Source organism: Gorilla gorilla, chromosome 10 (genome assembly GCF_029281585.2).
Source record: "Gorilla gorilla gorilla isolate KB3781 chromosome 10, NHGRI_mGorGor1-v2.1_pri, whole genome shotgun sequence".
NCBI classification, from domain to species: Eukaryota; Metazoa; Chordata; class Mammalia; order Primates; family Hominidae; genus Gorilla; species Gorilla gorilla.
The window spans coordinates 35,832,098-35,855,020 of record NC_073234.2 but is presented as its reverse complement, the minus strand read 5'-3'; the positions used below and the strand labels follow the sequence as shown (position 1 = coordinate 35,855,020).

The following is a 22,923-nucleotide window of genomic DNA, read 5'->3' as shown; positions in this document are numbered from 1 at the left end:
TTGGTGGTGCCAACTCTATCTACATCTAAGTAGCACCCAAAGTGAGACATGCAGCAGGAAGGTGGCCAAAAGAAGTGCTTCGTCACTTCATCTCTTTTCCTTCCTTCAGTATTCCTTTCATTCCCATTCTAATTGATATTTTTAAAACCTTCTAATACTATTTATATTCTGATACATTGCAGAGAGATAATAATAAGCCATTCTGGGGAAAAGACAGGCTATTATAAACGTATTCTTTGACATTTTTACTGATATCTGTTTCTTACGCACTTGGTAAACCAACTGGGAAAAATTCATTACAATTTGCTACAAGAGTATTTTAATAGGAATCAAGGCTTTTAAGAAAACAATAATCAATAATAATCGTCATCACCATCATCCCTTTTAGTTACTGGGTTGGGCCCAAAGCTTAATATACATTACCTAGAGAAAGAAGTAGATGAATGATTACGTTTATCTAATTTTTCTAGATAAGCCTATAGTTCTGTTTTATATCTTTATGTAAAATTAAAGAAGAAAAAGATAGAAGCAAATGTGCTATATATATTACTGCTTCCAAAATTTCAATTATTCATGTAGCAATTACCTTGGTGATTCTACCATGTTATGGACCAGCCACCCATAATATTGTACACTTAGTCTTCTATAAATAAAATTTTGTTTCCAATTGGATTTATTTTTTAAAACTTTATGTCACTACTTAAATGGAAACTCAGTAATACTTTATATAAGTACAAAGTGGCCATAAAACTAAAGTCAAGGAAAGACAATGCTATCTCTTTCAATTCTCACAAGATCCTCTTTTTTTTTTTTTTTTTTTTTTTTCTGACAAACACTCCTAGCCTGAGGCCTGCTCTCTGTTACAAAGACAATCAGTGAGGGTTGGAGGGACATGAAAGCATCCTAGCTCCAAGGTGAGATCCGCTCCCCTTATCTTAATCAGTAACATGAGAGTAGAAATGAAAAGCAAATAATTTAGCAAAACACTTAATATTATATACCAGCATATCTCGTTGCATGTAAAACAATCTTTTATACCACCACTGATACGGACTCTACATTTCAAGAAATACTGTAGCCTATTATACTAGGTATGCATTACTCAAGTAAAAAGTTATATTTTATCAAGAATGATGGTGGTTAAGCTAACACAGAATGGCATTCATCCATGATCTGAATGACTGAGGGAAGCTAGTGTTTGCTTATGTGAATGGCAGTAGTGAGCCATGAAAAGGGGGGAGCAGGGGCATGGAGGCTACAGAACTCCTCTGAGATCGCCAAGTCCCACTTCCCTACTTAAACTGATGAACCACACAGGCTTTAAAATAATCAGGCTGAAGCCATCTTTTCAGATGCAAGCATTTTAAGGAAAATTTGCTAATAATCTTGAGAAGACTACTATGTTTACTTTCCATAATGAAAAGTAGTCTTGTCTTTGTTCTAACTAATCAGTTATGTGAATTCTACCATGCCATAACCATATAAAACTTTCATATTATTCCAAAAGCTTAAAGATTTATCTGATTTTAATTTTTCATATTGCATTCTTCTTATAAACTATGTATGAGATGCTTCAGAAAAGCACATATATCTTTCTTGATACCATCCTATTTCTCCAATTATTCATTTCCTAACAATATTTTGCCTTTAATAAATTACATTGTACGCTTTCAGCCAATGAATTGACATTATTGTGGATTATTTACTTGCAGGTTATTAAAACAAGCAGTATGAAAGAAGAAAATTACTAAAATGATTAATGAACAAATGTGTGCAAACTCTTTATTGGCCATCAACTCCATCCCCATCTTTCTGATTCACAGGAGGCAGGAAGACTCTAAACTACATTTTTCTTTATCCTTAGCCAGCTGGCTTCTTGTCAGGTCCTGCCAGTGGGAGGCATTGATTAGAGATTTGAAGGTGGAAGAAGTATAGGTTATTTTTTTCTGCTGAGGTAACAGCAGCAGGGGGCTACTGACAGCCACTGTAGGTGACTATGGTATCCAGCCTGAGAGTTTCACAGATATTAGTAGTATTGGCTCCTAGAAGACTGCTATGCCACAATGGCACAATGCTGTTTTAATATTGCAGCAGAAGCACCAGCCTCTCCTGCAACTCAGTATCAAACACTATTTCATGGCCTCCAGCCTTGGGTGGTAATAGCCTTCTGATATTTGGATAACAGCCCTTTCTCTCTTTTGTACCTCCAGTCCTTCTGTTATCACTGTAATTGATTCCTTTCATTCAATATCTTACTGCTTATATTAGAGTAGGTTCTGATTTTCTGAGCGGGCCCTACTGATACACAATAAAACCAGTATAACTCAAAAGTATATTATCTTCCCATCATTAATGGTACTAAATTGAAAATTTTTGAAGTATATATTTCAGATTAATGCTATGAAACCTTTGAATGTATATGTATGAATGTACACACACTAAAATATGAAGAACATGCTCTACAATGTAAAACAATCTCTTGATGGTGAAATTATACATTATTTTTTCTTCATATATCACTAGTAACAAACACATTAAAAGGTATATGTAAATTAAAAAGATAGAAATTATGCTAATAACCTCAAAAATGTCTTTAAAATTTTTACTTTATACACATAACATACTTATACTTATTTTATATATTTTCTGCCTTTAAGGCTTTCCATAAGGATGATTTTCTGTTTGTAACAAGGTATAGTAGGAGGACCATGGGGTTTGGAGTTGGAAAGATTTCACAACTATCCTAGTCATAACTCTAAAATATCAATAAAAGTCTACCTCCAGGATAGTTGAAAATTTTACATGAAATTATGGATATTAAAAAGTATTTATAAAAATATAGATGTCTTATATTTTCTACCCATTCTTTCCTTTTGTTTAAACAGTAACTTGATACACACTCAATGTACAAAATTTAAATAACAGATGTACATTGTACAAATTTTCAGAAGTACAAAGAAACACTAAACTGGGAAGGAAAAGTCATCCATAATTTCTCCATCTGATAAGAAAGCACTGCTAACATTTGACTTACTTCCATCACTCTTGCATCTAGGCACTTTTATTTACATATTTTTATACCCTCACATATTCTTTTTGTATAAATTCAAATTTTGCGCCTTCTTAAGGTTTAACTATAAGCATTTTTCAATCATTCTGTGAACCACAGTAAACACCATGTTAATGACTATATAATGTAGTGTAGACGACAGTCCGATGGCCTCAAAGGCTGTATCCATGCAAAAAATGGACAGTATCCTAATGTCTGTCTTTGCTTTTCACTGGAATAGCTCTGTGTTTCTGAATCTTATGTTTCTGACTCTCAGGAAGGACAGCTTGTCTTCCTATCTACCAGACAAGTAGAGCAAAACTGAGGGGCTTTCTCTGGGGGGCTTTCTTTTGCTCTACTTGTCTGACAGTAGGTAGAAAGACAAGAAAGGCATTCTTGCCAGTTTTATCTGCTTATAGTAGTGAAAACTCCTCCCAGGCAGGCAGTAGGTTGAATGTCACCACAGTTTTCTGTATACATCTTTTCCTGTGTTTCTAAGGGCACATTAGTAAGAAGGTGGGAGAGAACTACTGCTCAGATGCTATTTCTAAAATGTAACCCAGCACACTCTTAAACCTATACAAAAAGATTTGTCTAACATCATCCCAAAATTGTTTTTTTTTGGAAAGCTTAATATTTATATACCTCGATAAAACTGAGGATAAGTAAAAGGACTATTCTTGAAAAAACAAGGAAATAGTGGCAACAAACTCAATACTACATCAGATAGAAATGGGAACTGCAGAGGCATATATGAGTCAATCAATAGTAGGACTTCCAGGAAACATATTAACAATCTTGAGGCAAAGCTACAAAGGCACCAAGCACTGCTCTTTGTACTTTTGCAATAAGCAGGACACCTAACTGCTTTATAAATAATAAATGCATCTGTGTGAAGATGAACATATACAAAATGATGAAAATTCACTAGTATATAAAATGATTCAAATTTCTGAAATGAAGAAAAAATCTAGAAATATTTTTGAAGAAAAAAGGTAAATGATCATATCTGTCAATTAGTAAAGTTAGTATCTAAATGAATCACAAAAGTAATCATAATATCTAACTGTATAAATAACATTGTGAAAACTTACTGAGAAGATAGGCTCAAAATGCAGCAATTTTAGGGAAATAACCTTTCTAAATGGCAATCTATGTGACACGTTAATTAATTTAATCAGGGCATAGTTCAGTTCTTTTTAAAAAAATTTTTACAGCATTGCAATAAACCAACTATGACACATTTAATTATGTTACAAGTTATTTTTTAACAGATATAATAACTCAGATAAGAAAATGTTCTACTTTTAACCTACCAAAAGTAGATTAACCCTTACTTTGAATACAGACATTATATCCTTTTCTATCTAGTTGCATTGAAACTTAAGAAAATCTGTATTCTATTCTGGGTCAATCACTAAGATAACATTATATAATAATTTATATGTATAATGTGTGTGTATATAGAATTACAGTTAAAATATTTTGTACAACGAAAAATAAAACACAGGAATTAAGTTGTGCATATATGCAAATATTTTTATGTGTTACATGCATGTATATGCATAAATTTTATTTCATATACGCCTTGTTTCATCCATAAGTGAAATACTACAAGTATAATACTGTTGGGAGCCCTAGAAAAATCTAAGCTACCCATATAAATTTAAGGTCTCAGTATAGCAATGTTAATATTAAAAGCAAAACTAAATGAAAAAATAGAAAATTTAGAATAGAATAATATATAATAGAATAATAATAATAACAATAAATAGAAAAATTTCCCTGCTCAGAATTAGGAAATAGAATACTTTTTCTGTAGTGTATTTCATATTAGAAAGGAATTCCTTTGCCATTGTCCTTGCTTAGATTTTGCTTGAAATTTTCTTGCTATGTGAATTGTCAGGTTTTGTTTGTTTTATGTGGTTTTTGTTTTTTGTTGGAAATAGATGCATTTCTGATAAAGAAGTGTTTGATTTGACTGTATAAAAAAGGATTAAAGGGATTTCCTGGAAGGAGGCTTTGGTATAACTCAACCAAGGGAAGAGAAAGCAAAAGCTAAGGCTACTTGATAAAGCATCTCAATGCTTAGTCCGAGAGAGAACCGTTATTCTCAGTACCGTCCCCAGCTGGCAAACTCATCCAAAAGCATAAGCCCTTTGCTTGATTCCTGTGTGCAAGCCCATAGCTTTAATTCTTTTTACCAGTCATTAAGTGCTATTCTGTAAAGATAAAAGGGAGCTATAAAGGATTATTAAACTTCTAATAACTGAAATAACCAAATTACTAGTTGCACCCCCATGCAATGTTTGGCGACTCTACCCATGGACACACATATACATAATTGTATTTCCAGCAAATTTTTGGTAATAATTCTTTATTACCGCATTAATATAGCTAGAGTATTGTACAGAGTAGGTCATGTTTTTAATTACTGGAACTCTAGTCTGTTATTATAAGTTGGTTTTGCTTTGGAGCTATTGATTTAGTTTACATAGGGTTTGGTTCATGCTGCAATACAGAGAGATACATGTTTCCATCAATATTTGGGGCATATAATTTCCTAAGAAGTCAACTTTATGGTTTGAATGTGAAACATTAATACTTGTTTTATTAAATTCTCCCCAAATTTGTTTGTATAGTATCTCTTTGGTGGTATGATATATTACACAAGCAAACTAACCCCCAGGGAACATATTACAAAATTCAGCATTTTAAAATTCTACCTGCTTATGTATTTTAGCAAACTTAAACTATCTGACTTATTCCTGTCACTCAGCAAACTTATTTAAAGGAAAACATAGTAAATGCTTCCAATTCTCTCTAAAGGTTCTAAAATATATACTCTCCTGCTCATCAAAGGAGTGCTGCTAAAGAGATGATCCCTTCATGAGGGAACCTACAGGTTGTCGCGATGTCCTGGATATAAATATTAAAATGGACAGTTCATTTTTAGTCATTTCATAAAATTTAATATTTTTTCTCATGTATTTCTTTAATTAAGGAAAAATACCATCTATTGTGGTCAAATGCCAATTTATCATTAAGTATGTTACATTGATAGGAATGTTCCAGGGATGAACGCTTTAATGCAGGAAAGCTTTAGATCCATCACACAGTAACAGTACCTAAAATCTGTTCAGGTAGATCCAAGAGGAGTTATCTGAGTGGATTATTCTACTCTCCACCTCTTAGACCTTTCCCAATCTTTTTAATGTTTTTAAATACTCAAAAACATCATGCTACAAAAGAAAAGGAGAGAAATAGGAGAGGAACAATTAATATGATGTTTATCTGTTTGTTTATGTTTAGAAAGCTTACCAATTTTAGAATAAACATAGAGACATGACGGATCTACTGAAAAGCAGCCTACCCTTTCCTAGTAAATACTGAATTCCATAACAAACAAGAGGGCTTGCTCACACATTCTTTCATCTTAATTTATTTGGCAAGCATCTGGTGCCTGCCTACTACATGCCAGAATCCTGCTACAAGCACTATTCTTTAGCAATGAGCGAGATAAAGCCAATGAAATCTAATTAAACTAAAGAGCTCTGCACAGCAAAAGAAATTATCAACAGAATAAACAGACAATCTACAGAATGGGAGAACATTTTTGCAAACTATGCATCTGACAAAGGTCTAATATCCAGCATCTGTAAGGAACCTAAATTCGCAAGAAAAGAACAAACAACTCCATTAAAAAGTGGGCAAAGAACATGAACAAACACTTTCAAAAGAAGACGTACACCTGGCCACAAGCATATGAAAAAAAGCTCAACATGACTGAGCATTAGAGAAATGAAAATCAAAACCACAATGAGATACCATCTCACACTAATCAGAAAGACCATTATTAAAAAGTCAAAAAGTAAAAGATGCTGGTGAGGCTGTGGAGAAAAAGAAACGCTTATACACCGTTGGTGGGAGTTCAGCCACTGTAGAAAGCAGTGTGGGAATTCCACAAAGAGCTAAAAGCAGAACTACCATTCAACCCAGAAATCTCATTACTGGGTATATACCCAAAGGAACATAAATTGTTCTGTCATAAAGACAAATGCACATGTATGGTCACTGCAGCACTATTCACAATAGCAAAGACATGGAATCAACCTAAATGCCTATCAGTGGTAGACTGGATAAAGAAAATGAGGTACATGTACACCATGGAATACTATGCAGTCATAAAAAAAATGAGATCATGTCCTGTGCAAGAAAATGGATGGAGCTGGCCATTATCCTTAGCAAACTAACACAGGAACATAAAATCAAATACCACATGTTCTCACTTATAAGTGGGAACTAAATGATGAGAACACATGGACACATAGAGGGGAACGACACACATTAGGGTCTACTGGAGGCTGGAAGGTAGGAGGAAGGAGAGGATCGGGAAAAATAAATAATGGGTACCAGGCTCAATACCTGAGTGCCTAAATAATCTGTACAACACACCTCCATGACCTGAGTTTACTTACATAAAAAACCTGCACATGTACCCCTGAACTTAAAAGTTAATAAATAAACAAACAAACAAAGCCCTCGTCTTATTGAGCTTACATTCTAGTTAAAGAAGGCAGCCAATAAGACAATAACATGTCAGCTGGTAATACAAACAATAACACGTCAGCTGGTAACTGCAGAAAAATACAGTTAGTTAAAAATAGAGTGGTGAGGGTAAGTGTATTCATGAGGAAAACTGGAGCACAGGCAAGGAAGTGAAAAAATAATCTATGTGTACATTGGAAAAAAGTACATTCCAGGCAGAGGAAACAGTAAGCGCAAAAAATCCAAGGTAAAGATATGCTTAACGGGTTCAAGCAAGAGTCAGGAGCTGATGTGACTAGAGTGAGTAAATGGGGAAAGTGTTACAACATGAGGTCAAAGATATCACAGAGAGACAGATGATGGCTGAGCTCATTGCCTGGCTGAAGAATGTCAAATTTTCTTCTGAATGAGAGTTGGGGCAATTGCAAGATTGCAGAGAAATGGCATGGTCTGATTCACCTTTCAAAGGATTAGTTCTGCCACTGCGTGATGAGTAAACTGTAAGGAGGCAAGAGTGGAAGCAGGCAACAGATAATTCCGGCAACAGATGATGGTAACTGTGTAGATAGTTAAATGGTGAGACTCTAGCTATTTTGAAGTCAGGTGGAATAAGATTTTCAGGTAGATCGAATCTGAGATGTAAGAGAAACAGAGCTAGGAAGGAAGACTCGGAGCAACTGGAAAAATCTAAAGGGATTATCAATGCGTCGACAACATGATTTCCCGAACATGATCCCTACTTATATTCAAAACAATGACAAAAAGTATCTAACATTTTACAGGCTTTTCCTCTCTGGCTTCTTTAAGCGAAAATTGAACTTTCTATTTTACTTAGTTCTTAGATATTCTTGACAAATCATCGTTCTCTCTTTCCATTGTTTTTGCCACCTGTATACTGGTACCTCAGCAAATGACTTCTACATTATCAAGTTTGGGCCAGGCACAGTGGCTCAATGCCTGTAATCCCAGGTATTGGGTAGCCAAGGTGGGCAGATCACCTGAGGTCAGGAGTTTGAGACCAGCCTGGCCAACATGGTGAAACCCCATCTCCACTAAAAACGCACAAAAAAATTAGCCGGGCATGATGGTGGTCACCTGTAATCCCAGCTACTCAGGAGGCTGAGGCAAGAGAACTGCTTGAACCTGGGAGTTGGAGGTTGCAGTGAGCTGAGATCTTGCCACTGCACTCCAGCCTGGGCGACACAGTGGGACTCAGTTTCAAAAAAAAAAAAAGCATTATCAAGTTTGTCATCCAAAACCAGTCAATCACAAATCTGGGAAATAAAAACTCAACTTCATTGTGGTTGGCTTTTAAATCCCTTGCACCTACAGATTCAAAACCGTGGTGCAGGCAGGAATTAAATAGGAGTACATGGCATTCTTTCTGAAGGTGCCTAAAGGCAGAGGCTAAAAAACTCTTTAAATCTTATCAAGACAGCATTGAGGAAGTACTGCAAGAAGAATAGCAGTGTCTTTAGCAGGTGAATAAGGTGCATAATTCCCTACTTGGGGCCCCTTCACCTAATCAAGGTAACATGGTCTGAGCCACCAAAAGAGTGCGAGGGTCAGAAGCCATTCAGTGTCAGGGGGCTGGCATGCTTCCCTTCCATGTGTTTGCTGTCTATAGCTGATGTCTATCATTAAGTTAAAGTCAAATGATCCACAGCCCATGATGAAAGGGTGACTGTTGCACAATTCTACCAGCATTCCCCCAGGTGGGTTTTGCAGATCATTAACCACATAAGATTCCCTGAGATGGAAAAAAGCTTCTCTGATCAAACAAATATAGCAAATGTTTTATTCTTTCATTAGAGGTTTTCTCAAGTCCTGCGGTAACTACACCATTAACTGTGTAACTAGCATTTCCCAAACTTGTTTTACCAATGAGTAAAGAAAACAAGAATCCTAATCTGAAAAAGGAGAAGAGGATGACCATTTGGAGACACATTGCAAAGGAAAACTGTCAAAACTTGGTGAATGATTTAATGAATGGATGAGAGAGAGAGATATTGAAGACGACTTCAGTTCTAATGCTGATGACCAGAAAAGGGAGAAAAATACACATTAAGACAAATGACTTCCAAATTCTAAAAAATTATTTTGTTTCACTTACACTCATTAGGCATGATTGCTATATTTCATGTGCTAAATCAGGCACTAAGAAGAACAATGAACAAGACAGAGACTAATCTTGCATCTGCACTCGTTAGACTATATGAACCACGATGAGAACTAGTCTGATGCATGCAGAGGCATGACACAATTCAGGAGCACTGATATTTTACTGGGATTAAGTACTCCCTTTGTGAATATGGAAAGCATTGTCCAGGGAAGCATTCCAAGAAGTAACATCTAAGCTGAGACCTATCGGGGCAGAGCATTTTGGTCAGGTGATGAGAGATACTGTTCAGATACAAAAGCAAGGCAGACTGATCAGATGAAGAGCCAGTGAGTCAGGGCTACACCATGCAACGAAGAGAAATGCGGTTAAGTGTGAGCATCCCACACAAGATGAAAGGATGAAACACAGTTAAATAAACAACTGTGTGCCATGTACAACTGCAACCACGTTATAGGCACAGATATTTCTAAATGAATATAAAATCTGACTCTTTCCAAAAGAAGTCAAACACATTCATCTCACACATGAGAAGATTCTTCTAGATGCTGGGGTGCCGTGTATTGTGGCAGAATTAAAGGAAAGGAAATAAATCACCTTTTGCTTTGGGATTCTTCTCACATTCAAAAAGGTCACTGGTCCTTTCTCCCACAAAAAAATTAAAAACTGTAAGGGAATGAGGCTGGGTGTACTTGCTTATGCCTGTAATCCCAGCAGTTTGGGAGGCTGAGGCGGGCAGATCACTTGAGACCTGGAAGGCCGAGGTGGGCGGATCACTTGAGGCCAGGAGTTTGGGACCAGCCTGGCCAACATGGCAAAACCCTGTCTCTACTAAAGATACAAACATTAGCTGGGTGTGGTGGCACACACCTATAATCCCAGCTACTTGGGAGGCTGAGGCAGGAGAATTGCTTGTACCCGGGAGGCGGAGGTTGCAGTGAGCTGAGATGGCAGCACTGCACTCCAGCCTGGTAGACAGAGCAAGACTCCACCTCAAAAAAAATAAAAATAAAAAATAAAAGACCACTGAATAACTGAATAGTTAGGAAAACTGTTAATACACTGAGGTCTGAAACATTCTTTGTTTGGAAGTTTGAACCAGATTCTTAAATACCTGACACTTTACTATGACTTCTGTCTTCCACAGCCTTTTCCAAGTGATCAAGGCATATTTCCAACTACTAGAATTTTTGCTGACATATCTGAAGGGATTAAAAGGTAACTACTAGATTTAAACAGTGAGCTTCGTAAAACTGAAACTGCAAGCAACTTTCTGCAGGTAACTGAGCTTTTTTACTTGTTCACCTTCACACTGTGATTCAGCTGAAGTTAGAAACTGTTTCTTGCCTTGAACAAGTTCTCAGAACAAGTCAGAAGGCAGAGTTCTCGTGTATCCAAGTAAACTCAATTTTTCTTTGGTGCCCACTTGCTGTTATGCTATTCTTCAAATCCCTAGTGACACCTGACCAGCTCAACATTCTGACATGCATCTTCATTTGTTATAAAAACACATTACTCATCAAAATATAAGCACATTCCCATACAGCATATTTGATATACCAGGGTGCAGCCAAATTCTAGATGACTCTTGGTTGAAGACAACTTGAACTACTCCTTCTAACACTTTTAGCCAGTTCTGCATTTTGATAGCATTCTCTCAAATGTTAAAGTAACATGGAAAGGAGCATTGTCCATTTTAGGCATCTTCTTCATCTTTTATAATATTCCACGAATCTCTTTTTCACTTTTCTCAAATAAAAGACAGCTTCAAGCTGAAGGAGTTTTCCATTTTAAACACAATTATTAAAGTATATTGGTGTCCAGTGGGCTCAACAGAAATATGTGAAAATTTATTTTTACCTAGTTGGCTAAAAGGTTCAAGAATATGGCACTGTCTCTTTTACAACCTCTTTGAAATTGGAATCCCAAAAGTCAAGGGGAAGGGCTAATTCACATCTGTGACCATTGGCCCCTGGATGACAGGGACTAGGTCTCATTCACTGCTGTGTCCCCAGTGTTTAGCATAAACCTCACAATTCTGAGAAACTAGACAACTCTAGTAAGCACTCAATATATAATTATTGAATAAGTAAACAAACTAATGCAAAGCATCAAGCTCAACAAAATAAAGCATAATAAATGGCAATGTTGGGCTGCGATGCATTCTGGGAAAGGAGCAGCACCAAATCTAAGACGGCACCAGCAGAAGGCTGATGAAGGAGCTTGAAGAAATATGCAATTGTGGAATGAAAAACTTCCGTAACTTCCAGGTAGATGGAGCTAATTTATTGACTTGGCAAGGGCTTATCGTTCCTGACAACCCTCCATATAAGGGGGCCTTCAGAATCAAAATCAACTTTCCAGCAGAGTACCCATTCAAACCACCAAAGATCACACTTAAAGATCTGTCACCCAAATGTCCACTAAAAGGGGCAGGTCTGTCTGCCAGTAAATTAGTGCTGAAAACTGGAAGCCAGCAACCAAAACTGACCAAGTAATCCAGTCCCTCACAGCACTGGTGAATGACCCCCAGCCTGAGCATCCACTTCAGGCTGACCTAGCTGAATAATACTCTAAGGACTGTAAATATTTCTGTAAGAATGCTGAAGTTTACAGAGAAACAGGGGGAAAAGCGACTGGTGGACTAAAATCTGCCACAACTGGTTCCAGTAAGTGTGAGCAGAGACCCCGTACAGTGCATTCAGATACCCCACATGGAAGGACTCTGTGGAAACTGACACGTGCCACCGCCTACCACTTTGGCAGTTACCAACTTTCTACAGTTTTCTTAATCAAAAGTCGTCTAGGCAACCTGTAAATAAAGGATTAAAAATTTAAGATGTTCTAAAAAATGAATACAAATAAAAAATAAATGACAATGTCTGTAAATGAAACAAACTCTGGTTGGAAAAACAAAAATGTGGTGTTGAAATATTTTGCTGTATTTTGCCTCACAAAATTTTATTTTCTTAAGCAACTATTAAAATGAATTAACATTTAAAAGAACTGGAATAACACAGATTATTACTTCATCAAAAGGCAGAATCACGAGGAGAAAAGGAGATTCCTCTATATTCCAATCTTCTCTTGCTAGGGGACAATTTGAGGGGGAAATCTTTTCACCATTTAGGTCTGGACTGTCCTGTTAATAAAATACAATGTTGAAATGGCTAAATCACATTGGCTGCTATGCAATAAATTTTTTTAGCTACGGCATTGCTTTTACAAAGTAGCTTTTACATACTTAGCAATCCAGCAGGTGATAAACACATATGTTAAGAAGGATTAATGCACTTTAATGGAGGAAGTAGGAAACCAAAATAAATTCCATTTAAAGAGATTAACTGAATCTTTTGTAACAAGACCTCTTTTAAAATGCATGGAAACAGACATTTGTAAACTCTCTTCTTTCAAAATGTAATGTGGTAATCCCAACTACTCAGGGGGCTAGGGCATGGGGACTGCTTGAACCCAAAAGTTTGACACCAGCCAGGGCAATAAAGCAAGACTCCATCTCAAAAAAAAACAAAAAACAAAAAACAAAACTTAAAATCCTTAAATAATGTAACGCAGGTTACCCTTTACAAATAAAATTTTTTAATGAATTTAAGAAACACCAGTATCATCAATATTAGAAATTATGTAGGTAAGTGCCTGCATTCATATCCAAATTCATGAAAAGAGAAGGAAACCATTCATGTTTTGAAAACCAAGGCATAATATTAAAATGTCTTAACTCCAAGTTACTTTGGAGTACTTTATTCAGAAAACTCTGTTAACAAAAGTAACATACCTACCACAGAATTTTTGTAGGTTACAATATTTTCCTCTTCACTAATATTTCCCCCCGGAGACAGAGTTTCGCTCTTGTTGCCCAGGCTGTTGTGCATTGACGCGATCTCGGCTCACAGCAACCGCCGCCTCCCAGGTTCAAGCGATTCTCCTGTCTCAGCCTCCTGAGTAGCTGGAATTACAGATGCCCACCACTACGCCCGGCTAATTTTTGGTATTTTTAGTAGAGACGGGGTTTCACCAAGTTGGGCAGGCTGGTCTCGAAATCCTGACCTCAGGTGATCCACCCGCCTCAGCCTCCGAAAGTGCTAGCTAGGGTTACAGGCGTGAGCCACCACCTCTTCTAGATTGGACAGTCTTAATATTACTAATGGAGTTTTAATATATGGTTAATGGGTTCCTCGCTGTGACTTCCCATCTCAGTAAGTGACAGATCCATCTTTCCAATCTCTCCGAATACAAATCCATTAGTGTAAGAGAATGTAGGAAAAACCATTGTTTCTCCTACTCTCACACATCACTCAACACTTCTGACACCAGATTCTTCAACAGACACCAGCTGAGCATCGTCTAATTCAATTCAATCCTAACACTATCCACCTGGACACAGCATCACCCCTCAGTCCCTCAAGACTGCCCCCCTCTTCAGATGCCAATTCCAAATCCCAGGTTGTCACCTGTATTTCGACCAACCAGTTATAAATCAGAGATCCTGTAACCCACCTCTTTGTGTTTGATTAATTTTCTAGAGCAGCTCACAGAATTCAGAGAAACATTTCATATTTATTTACCCATTTATTATAAAAAAATTACAAAGCATATGAATGAACAGCCAGTTGGAGAGCTGCATAGGGTAAAGTATAGGAGAAGGGGTGCGGAGCTCCCATGTCCTCCCTGGGTGGTTGTACCACCTTCTAGGAACCTCCACATGTTCAGCTATCCAGAAGTCCTCTGGACCCTGTCCTTTAGGTTTTACATAGAGGCTTCAATACTACAGGTATGACTGACTGTATCACTAGCCATTAGTAATCAACACAACCTTCAGCCCTGCAGAGGTTGAGAGATGGGGCTGAAAGTCCCAATCCGCTGATCATTCTGGTGACCAGCCCCCATCCAGAAGTTACAAAGGGGCCTCCAGCCACTAGTCATCTTATTAGCACACGAAGGATATTCTTATCAAGGGTTTTAGGAGCTGTATGACGGAAAACAGGGATGAAGACCAAATACATATTTTACAATATCACAATTAGCAAATTCAACTGGCTCTACTTTAAGAATATCCTCCTACCACCTTCACTGTCACCTCCAAGCCACTGTTATCTCTCATCCGGATGGCTTGCAAGAGACAGGCTTGTCTCATGCTGCCTCCTTTGTCCATCTGTGTTCCAGTTTCTCTTCTGAAGAGCATGTGAAATGATGCCACTCCTCTGCAATGTCTTTATCAGAATAAAATCCACACTCCTCAATATGTCTGGCACAGGCTTCCAGGGCATTTCTCACTGCTGCCTTCAGGACCTCTTATCATAACACTCTTGCCCTTGCTCCACTGATGCACCCTCACCTGTGAGATTTACGCTTGCTGTTTTTTCTGCTTGGACTGCAGTTCCCTCAGCCATCCAGCTGGTTCTCATTTCCTTGCTTCTTTCAGAGAAATAAGCAATTGCCCCTTTATCAGTTTGTGTCTCCCTGATCAACTAATATAAGATAACATACATCTCCCATAACTACCTATAGATAACACTCGGTCTGCTTTTCTTCACGGCATTTATTCCTCCAAATACATTACTAGCTGTTAGAATGAAATTTTAAATGAATAGAAGATTTACCTCTTGTTAACTGGAATTCTAAATGCTTAGGGTAGAGTCTGGCACATAGTAGGCAGAGAACTAATGGTCCCTAAAAAGTACTGACAAATCAAGAAGAGAATAAGATGATGTATACCTGGCATCCAGGACACAAACTCCAGTGGTAACAAGAACGCTGTCCCCACTACTCACCAACCTTGTTCCCGACCTTCCTTGAACGTGAGATTACCTCTAAGGATCAGCCTTCTTGCCAACTGTTGGCTTAGATACCATGAAATATAACACATAATGAAGCTGGAGGAAAGCAGAAAAATAATGTTTTCCCTCACCCCATCTCAAAACACTCAACACATGGTTCCTTACTCAGTAGGCACTCAATAATACATGACCGTCTGAAAGCACGACCATTTTTATTTTACTAGAGAGGGAAGCAGAATGAGAAAGATGACATTTTCTCACGACTTAAGCTTATACATTTGGAAGGAAGAAAGCAGTTGTAGTAAGAGAGGCAGGCTCTTCAAATTCTCACAAAACACAAATTCCTAGTTTTGCTTTGGATGGGAAGGGCTTCATTTCAGGCACGTTGGGGGAGAAAGGGCGAAGGGAAAAATGCTCAGACTATGCTATTTTTAAGTTATTTGGTAAGAATGGCTATTTTTCCCTCTGATATTCTTGAACCACCCAAATGTCATGTTTCCACGCACTGCTGTCTGGATGCTATCAAAGGCACGGCTGTGAGGTGAAAGGAAGGAGTCAGTCATATGCTCATCTTCTCACATACTGCTACCACTGCTGATTTTTTTTAAAAGCTTTGTGACCTAGAAAGGAGATGTACGGTATGAATGATGCACGGACTGCAGAGAGCATAGGGCGTCATCAGTCTATTTATACCTCCAGGAAGGAAAAAATGAGTACAGGGCAATGGCTCTATATTCCAAGCACTGAGTATGCAAAGATTATCTGGAAGAAACAATAAACAACACAGTGGGGGCGGCATTTATGTCATCAGTGAGAAAGAAAAGGTGAGGCCATATTCCCATGTTCCTTGATCGTTCCAAAATTTTGTTGACTTTTAAAGAATTTCAAGTTGACCCCCTGATATTTCCCATGACTGTATAAAGCATCCCAAATCTGAGTTAAAGACACTGCCACCCACATTTTAATACAGCTTCACCTCATATGTGCATATGTATTTACATTTAGCTATAATTGATAGCCATTTGGCTATACTGTAAGTCCCGAGGGAAAGTTTTTCAGGGTTAAGAAAGTATTTGGAAAAGCCTTACAGTTAATTATGCTACTTAACTCCAAAAAGGGGGAAAATGAGATTTACACAGATTTATACAATATGATACAAAAAAGAATTTTCTCAAGGTGTGTAGTTCATTTCCCTTAAGATGTGAAATCTTTCCAGGACAAAGCAGGGAAAAAGCACCCAGGCCCAGCTGCTAACAGTTATTCCTGGATCACTAGAAAACTTAATGCCAGGCTTCACCTCTCGACTTCCATTTGTTTCTACTGTAAGCAGTATAACATGGAGCCTAACAGAAATGATGTTCTGAAACGTACCCATTTTGCTCTTTTGCAACCCGTTTATTTGTGCAATTACTGCCAGTTTCACTTGCTTTGGAGTTATTTTACTAGCAGTGGCGATGGATTTGATGACAGCTGGCCACAGTATGAGGTGTTTTCTAAGGCTTGACATTAGGTATTTCCTAGTGCAAAATTTACTGATCCCACGTAGGCTCCAACCTAGAGCCAGGATTCCTTAATGGAACACAAAACTGATTTACTTTGAATACACTCAAGCTTCACAGCAAACACTTCCTGTTTCTATTACCGTCCAAGTCTTCTTACCATGCCTGAGGCAGACAATTTAAGGCTTGATTCCTCACCCTTTCCCTTCATCTGCTGAAATCCCATTTAGTTTTAGTGCACCAGGCATGCATTGGTATTTCATCCTATGCATTCCTTCCACAGCCTGACCTATAAAGGGCTGACACTGAGTCCTGGCTTGTTCAGATCAGAGAGAATTAACACTTTTATTTCTTTAATTTCAAAAGCTTCCGAGGTAACTTTTGAGCTCGTAAATGTCAATAATTTGTTGTCAAGACAATTATATTCTTAACCCAGCTGCTACATATAGGGAACATAGAGACTGACAGAAAGTCAGTGAATTTAGAATTAAAACAGTAAGTTTATGTGATTGACTATGCTTCTCAAAATGTAAATGGATGATACAAATTAATACAACCAATTCATTTTATTTGGTTTGGTTTTGGTTTTTGAATGGGTTTGTGGGTTTAAGAGGCATTGCTCTTTGTTGTTTATGTGTATTCAGTGTCAGAAAGGAAAAGTGAGCAGTGTGAAGTCTTATTAGATGGAAGACAGGTCTAATGCACACGGAAAACTGATATTCATGATGGACAGGTCAGGAGCTAGAGAGCAGGGATAAAGAAAGCAGAAAAGAAAAGAAAACTCAGCTACAGGTACTCTGTAAGTGAAACTAACAGGTACTTGATAAATATTGGCTGGTTGATTACACAACGGAGGGGAAAGGAATGGCATGCTGTATCATCTTTAAAGACTCCTCTTCATGTGCCACACTACTATGAATAGGAAATCAATTTTCCTGTGCTCAATAATTGTAGAGCTCTCTTGTCTCTTAACTTCCTGCTATATAAACCAGTCCTGCAAGGTCCTCCCTCCTTCTTTTCCTTCTCTCATATTGCCACAGGGGAGCTCACCGAAGGAGTCTGCCTTTAAATGGAGATAAACCTAGCACAAACAAAATCAGTTGTGCTTTCAATAGGTTATTGAAGTACAAACATTCAGAGGGAGTTTTAAACACTTTGGCAAATTTTCTGAGAGGCAGAGTAATGATGTTCCATAAGAAAATTTGCTAAACGAAAATAAGTAGAATAATACCTATTTCTCTTTTCAAAAAGAAATTTCATTTTCATGGAATTAGGGTTTTTTATGATTTCCATATTTAATCCTTAATTTATGCTAATGCCTCTGTTTATAATTTTCAACATAATTACTGTGGGGCAAAAGAAAGCAAAGGGACCTATACAGACATATTTAATGTACACACAGCAAACGAAAAGAGTTAGTCTTATGCAATTTTAAAAAAGCTAGTCAAAAAAATGACTAGTCAAATTTTTTGAAGGAAACAGATATTTATTTTTGATTTCCTAATTTTATGTCTGTATCCTCAGTCACACTGACAGTCATCATTCATTCTAAAAAAAAATGAGGTATTACCCAAATAGCTTATGTCAGCATTAATTGTTAAATAAGTACATTTGTAATTCCTCCTGTCAGCCATATCCCCTTACATATCTATGCAGATAGTCAAGCTCCTATATCCAAGTTAGGAGTTAGGAATACAGTGGTACAGTTTACCAATATCCATAGATAGGACAGAGTAAGATTTCCTCTCACTAAACATTTATTTTAAATCTCCCTCAAATCAATTTCTATATAATTTCTTGCAAAAAGAAATAAAAACCAGCAGTTAGTGCTGACAAATTAAACTAGGGGCAAATACACACTAAATATATACATTCATATATTTACATTTGTATATGTATATTTATATATACATTTATATACTTACACCTATACAGGAGCATTTCATTGTAGAATTTTGACTCATTCAAACTCTGTTCACTACCATTAACTGATAAATTATTTATGAAGGATGATCATGACCTCCCTTAAAAAAAAGCATCCTTCAAAGCATGATATATTTCTAAGAATAATGCAACCTATTTTCTGTGACACTGCTTTGTTCTTCAACACTGTCAGTGGATGAACAATATAGTTTTAACCCATTTTTGTGCCATGGCCATGAAATGCTTACATTTATTGTGTTAAGTTTAAGCATATGCTTCAATATTCAGTTTTCAACTGAGATAATGATTTTAAAAGATACAATCTCACATCTTTAGGATTGTTTTAGTTTTCACTTCCAAACTGCTACATTTGACTCGACACTATTACAAACTACTAGTGAACATAAATTTCAAAAGAATTGTCTTACAATTTCAGATCTTTAACCCATTGCAGTGGTGTGAACTAAGTATTTCCGTGCGTCTCCCACTTTCAGCCACGTGGTAGGATGGTGCTTCCCTGTCTCCTTGACATTTGGTGAGGCCATGCGAGGTCAGTGAAATGTATGAACAAGTGGTATGCATCACTACCAGCCAGAAGTGCTGAGAACCAGCGTGTGACTACCATGTGCTCTCCCTCTCCTATGTGATTGTGAAAGCACATGTCAAGTGGAGCTTCCTTCAGAGGTAACTATGATAAGCAGTCTTCCTTTCAATCTACACAAACATGAGGGAAATCTTTTTTGTTGTAAGCCACTACAATATTTGTGGTTGTTGTTACTGCAAGATAGCTTAGCCTATCCTAACTAATAGACAAAACAGGTCATGAATATGGGTCGCACACTGGAAATTTGGGGAAAAAAATACATTACATAATTTTAAAAGCCATTTTAATATGGAATAGGTAGTGTCAATGACTGAATTCCATTTTGGTGTAGAACTACAAATCTGGAAACAGATTTTCAAATTTTTATGAAGAAGAGGGTTAATAAGCAGTTCAATATTTCACAAGAAATGAGAAAAGCAGAGCAGAATAGATGGATCCAGAAATGCAAAAGGGTCATCCAGGTGGAGGCACTAACCTAAGGAAAAGCAGAAGAAGACAGCAAGGAGATTTCAGAGAAAGGAAAGTAGTTACAAATGAAGCTATAGAGATTGGCAAGGCCTTGTACACCATGGGAAGAAACAAGAAATGCATGCTGTGGGCCCCGGAGGATCATAAGCACAGGCACTATATGATCAGATCTGTAATTCCAAATGGTTTATCTCGGTAGTTTAAAGGCAGAGTTGAAGAGAGGGATGGGTGAGATGAGACAGAGTAATTGGGAGGAACACATTGCTCACTCTGCTCAAAAACATCCTGTGAGTGACCACAGCTTACAGAATGAAATATCCATCCTTCCCTGTAGTACCAAATACCAACATCAGGGAACAGAGATTAGTGGTCAAGACCCCAGTCCCTGGTTTCAAGTTCATCTGCTGCCACATATTAGTTGTATCATGTCCTAAATTCTTTATCCATACATTTCTACTTCTTAGGTTTACTGTGAGGGTTAAATAATTTATGTAAAATGCTTATTTTAGCAAAGTACCTGGCTCTTAGTGAGAATTAACTTGTCAATCTAATGCATTTTATGACCTATTACATAATTGCACTCTTCTTCTTCAATACCATATTTTTTTCACTCTTCTGCTACTAATGATGTTGCCTTCGACTACATCTTTCTCAGGTCTCTCCCTGTTCAAACTGCACTCACCCTTCAGAACCCACTCAATGACTATCTGCTCCATGAAGGATCCTACTCAATGACTACTCTACTCCATGAATGCTCCCTTTGCCTCAGGAAATAATCTCTTTCAAGTCTGAACTATAACACAGTTTCTAATTGCTTCATGGTACTTAATTATATATTTGCAGAATTTATTTTTCTCAATTATGTTCTATTTTCCTTTAACCAGTATTACTTCTTATGTATCCATTATACTCCCAACAGTACTTTGTGGTAGTGCCTTGAACTTACTGAGCTTCACTGTTGAATAATTCAAGGAATTAGATCCAATCCTAGCATACAATTTCATTATAATTTATTAGTATGATACATAATGTTTTATTCATGTGTCAGAAACAATTTCACAAAACGGGTAGTTTTCTCCCTCCTTTTACTCACAAATAATCAAAGGTGAGATAGGTGAAGTCATTCTAAAATGGCATGGCATATTGATAAGGAATCCCAAAAGAATATATCCATCTCTGATGGAAAACCTCTAGCTCCAGGAGCAGAAAGGGAAGAAAGCTAAGCTTCCACAATGAGTTAGATCACACTCTTCATCCCACAGGCATAAAGATTTCACAAACTAGATAAGGATCCTTATAAACAACTGGCTGTTAACAAATAGTTTTATTTTTCCTCAGACTCCACCACCAAGTAAACCTACTGTTCCTTGATACCCTTTGTCCAGGCTGTAGTAAACAAGTACTCAAGAAGTGTTATGTAAGTGATGTGACTTATTGAGAAATAGATTTGCCCTTGAAAAGAAATATGAATAGAGTTGCACTTGGCCCCTGTAGTTTGATCATTGTAACGTGAAAAAGATACAGCCTATCCCAGTTCTTTTGGCTTAAGTGAGCAAATAAAATTAAAAGGGACTTGGAGAATAATTTTGCTTACTGCTCTGATTTCAACTTTTCTGAAATGGGCTTTGAATATTAACGTCTACTTCACAAACTTTTCACTATACTCAGTCCCAAGCAACCCATAGGATCACGGAGCCATGCCACCAATTTCTTTTTCCTTATAATTACGTTAAAATTTAAGTCTTTTGGGGGCCAAAAATTAAATCCTAACTATTCCTTGTAAAACCTGGAGCAAGGCAATATCCTACACACCATCACTTTTTCATACCCCACCACAACGTTAACTCTTTGAAACATCCCTTGAACAGGTTTCTCTCACACTCATTAGACTCAGAGCTTAATTAGATTTCTTTGGATCTTATATCATACAATGACTTTTAAATTTTCATCATTTTTTATACAGTACCCAAATAAAAACAATCAGAAAGAATGTACACAGAAACAATTATGGATTTTGAAAGTTGATCTCAACTTAGATATTGATATCAAACTATGTAGGGAAATTATCATTTATGTAGAGTTATTTAATCAAAAAATGTTGTACAAAAGCAAAGCTCTACTAGATAGTGCTAGCTGTCTGTTCCTATTTTTTCCAGACTGACTTATGCAATATCCTGATGTTTAAAACTATTCTGTCATGGAAAATCTGTCTCTAGGGTGGGGTGAGAGGCGGGTGTCCCATTTTCTTTGTAAAGTTATAATAAGAAGCAGACAAACAATATAATAAACTTGTACTTTGCAAACATTTTGAATTACGCATTGCAAGGCTACAAGGTAAAGACAGAAATATGCATGTTAAAATAAAAACTTAGCAGACACCCATTTTGCTCGCAGCATGAACAATATAGTAAAATCAAAACATTTTGCCTTATAAGCAGTCAGCAATAACCAGTGATCTGAATATTTTTAAGTGCAATAGGTCATATATCAAACGGAGTTTATTTCATTTTCCTCAAATGCTACTGTAGAAATTTAAAGACTATTAAGAAATAATGATTATTTCCCCTTTCATGAATATAAAGAATCAATGGGTATAATAAAACTTCATTCAGGTTTTTCCCTTTTCTATGTTGACTGCATGATACGTGGATATAAACAGACAAAATTCATACTGAATGTCATAAATCAATGTTAGGAAAAAGTAAATTTAGAGTAACCTTCCAACAGAGTGAGTCTTGATCTCTTCAAAAAGTGAACCTTTCTGCTCTTATCTCTTTTCTTGCAAAGCTAAGAAAAGCCCTTTTTAAAAGTCCTATTGTTATTTTCTGGATCATTACAGAAAAATTATATTTTGAAACTGTAAAGATTTCATTTTTTAACATTCAAAACTGACTTAAGAATGGAACATATTGGTCAGG

General features: G+C 36.9%; 1 protein-coding gene and 1 pseudogene across 1 annotated transcript in view; one reads left to right on the top strand and one right to left on the bottom strand.

Moving 5' to 3' along the window:
* The window catches only part of LOC101125272 (ubiquitin-conjugating enzyme E2 L3-like), a 58,497-nt pseudogene extending 46,133 nt beyond the window's left edge, over nucleotides 1-12,364 (top strand).
* Nucleotides 1-22,923, bottom strand: part of PDE3A (phosphodiesterase 3A) — a 314,502-nt gene that overhangs the window by 221,327 nt on the left and 70,252 nt on the right. The window lies entirely within an intron of this gene.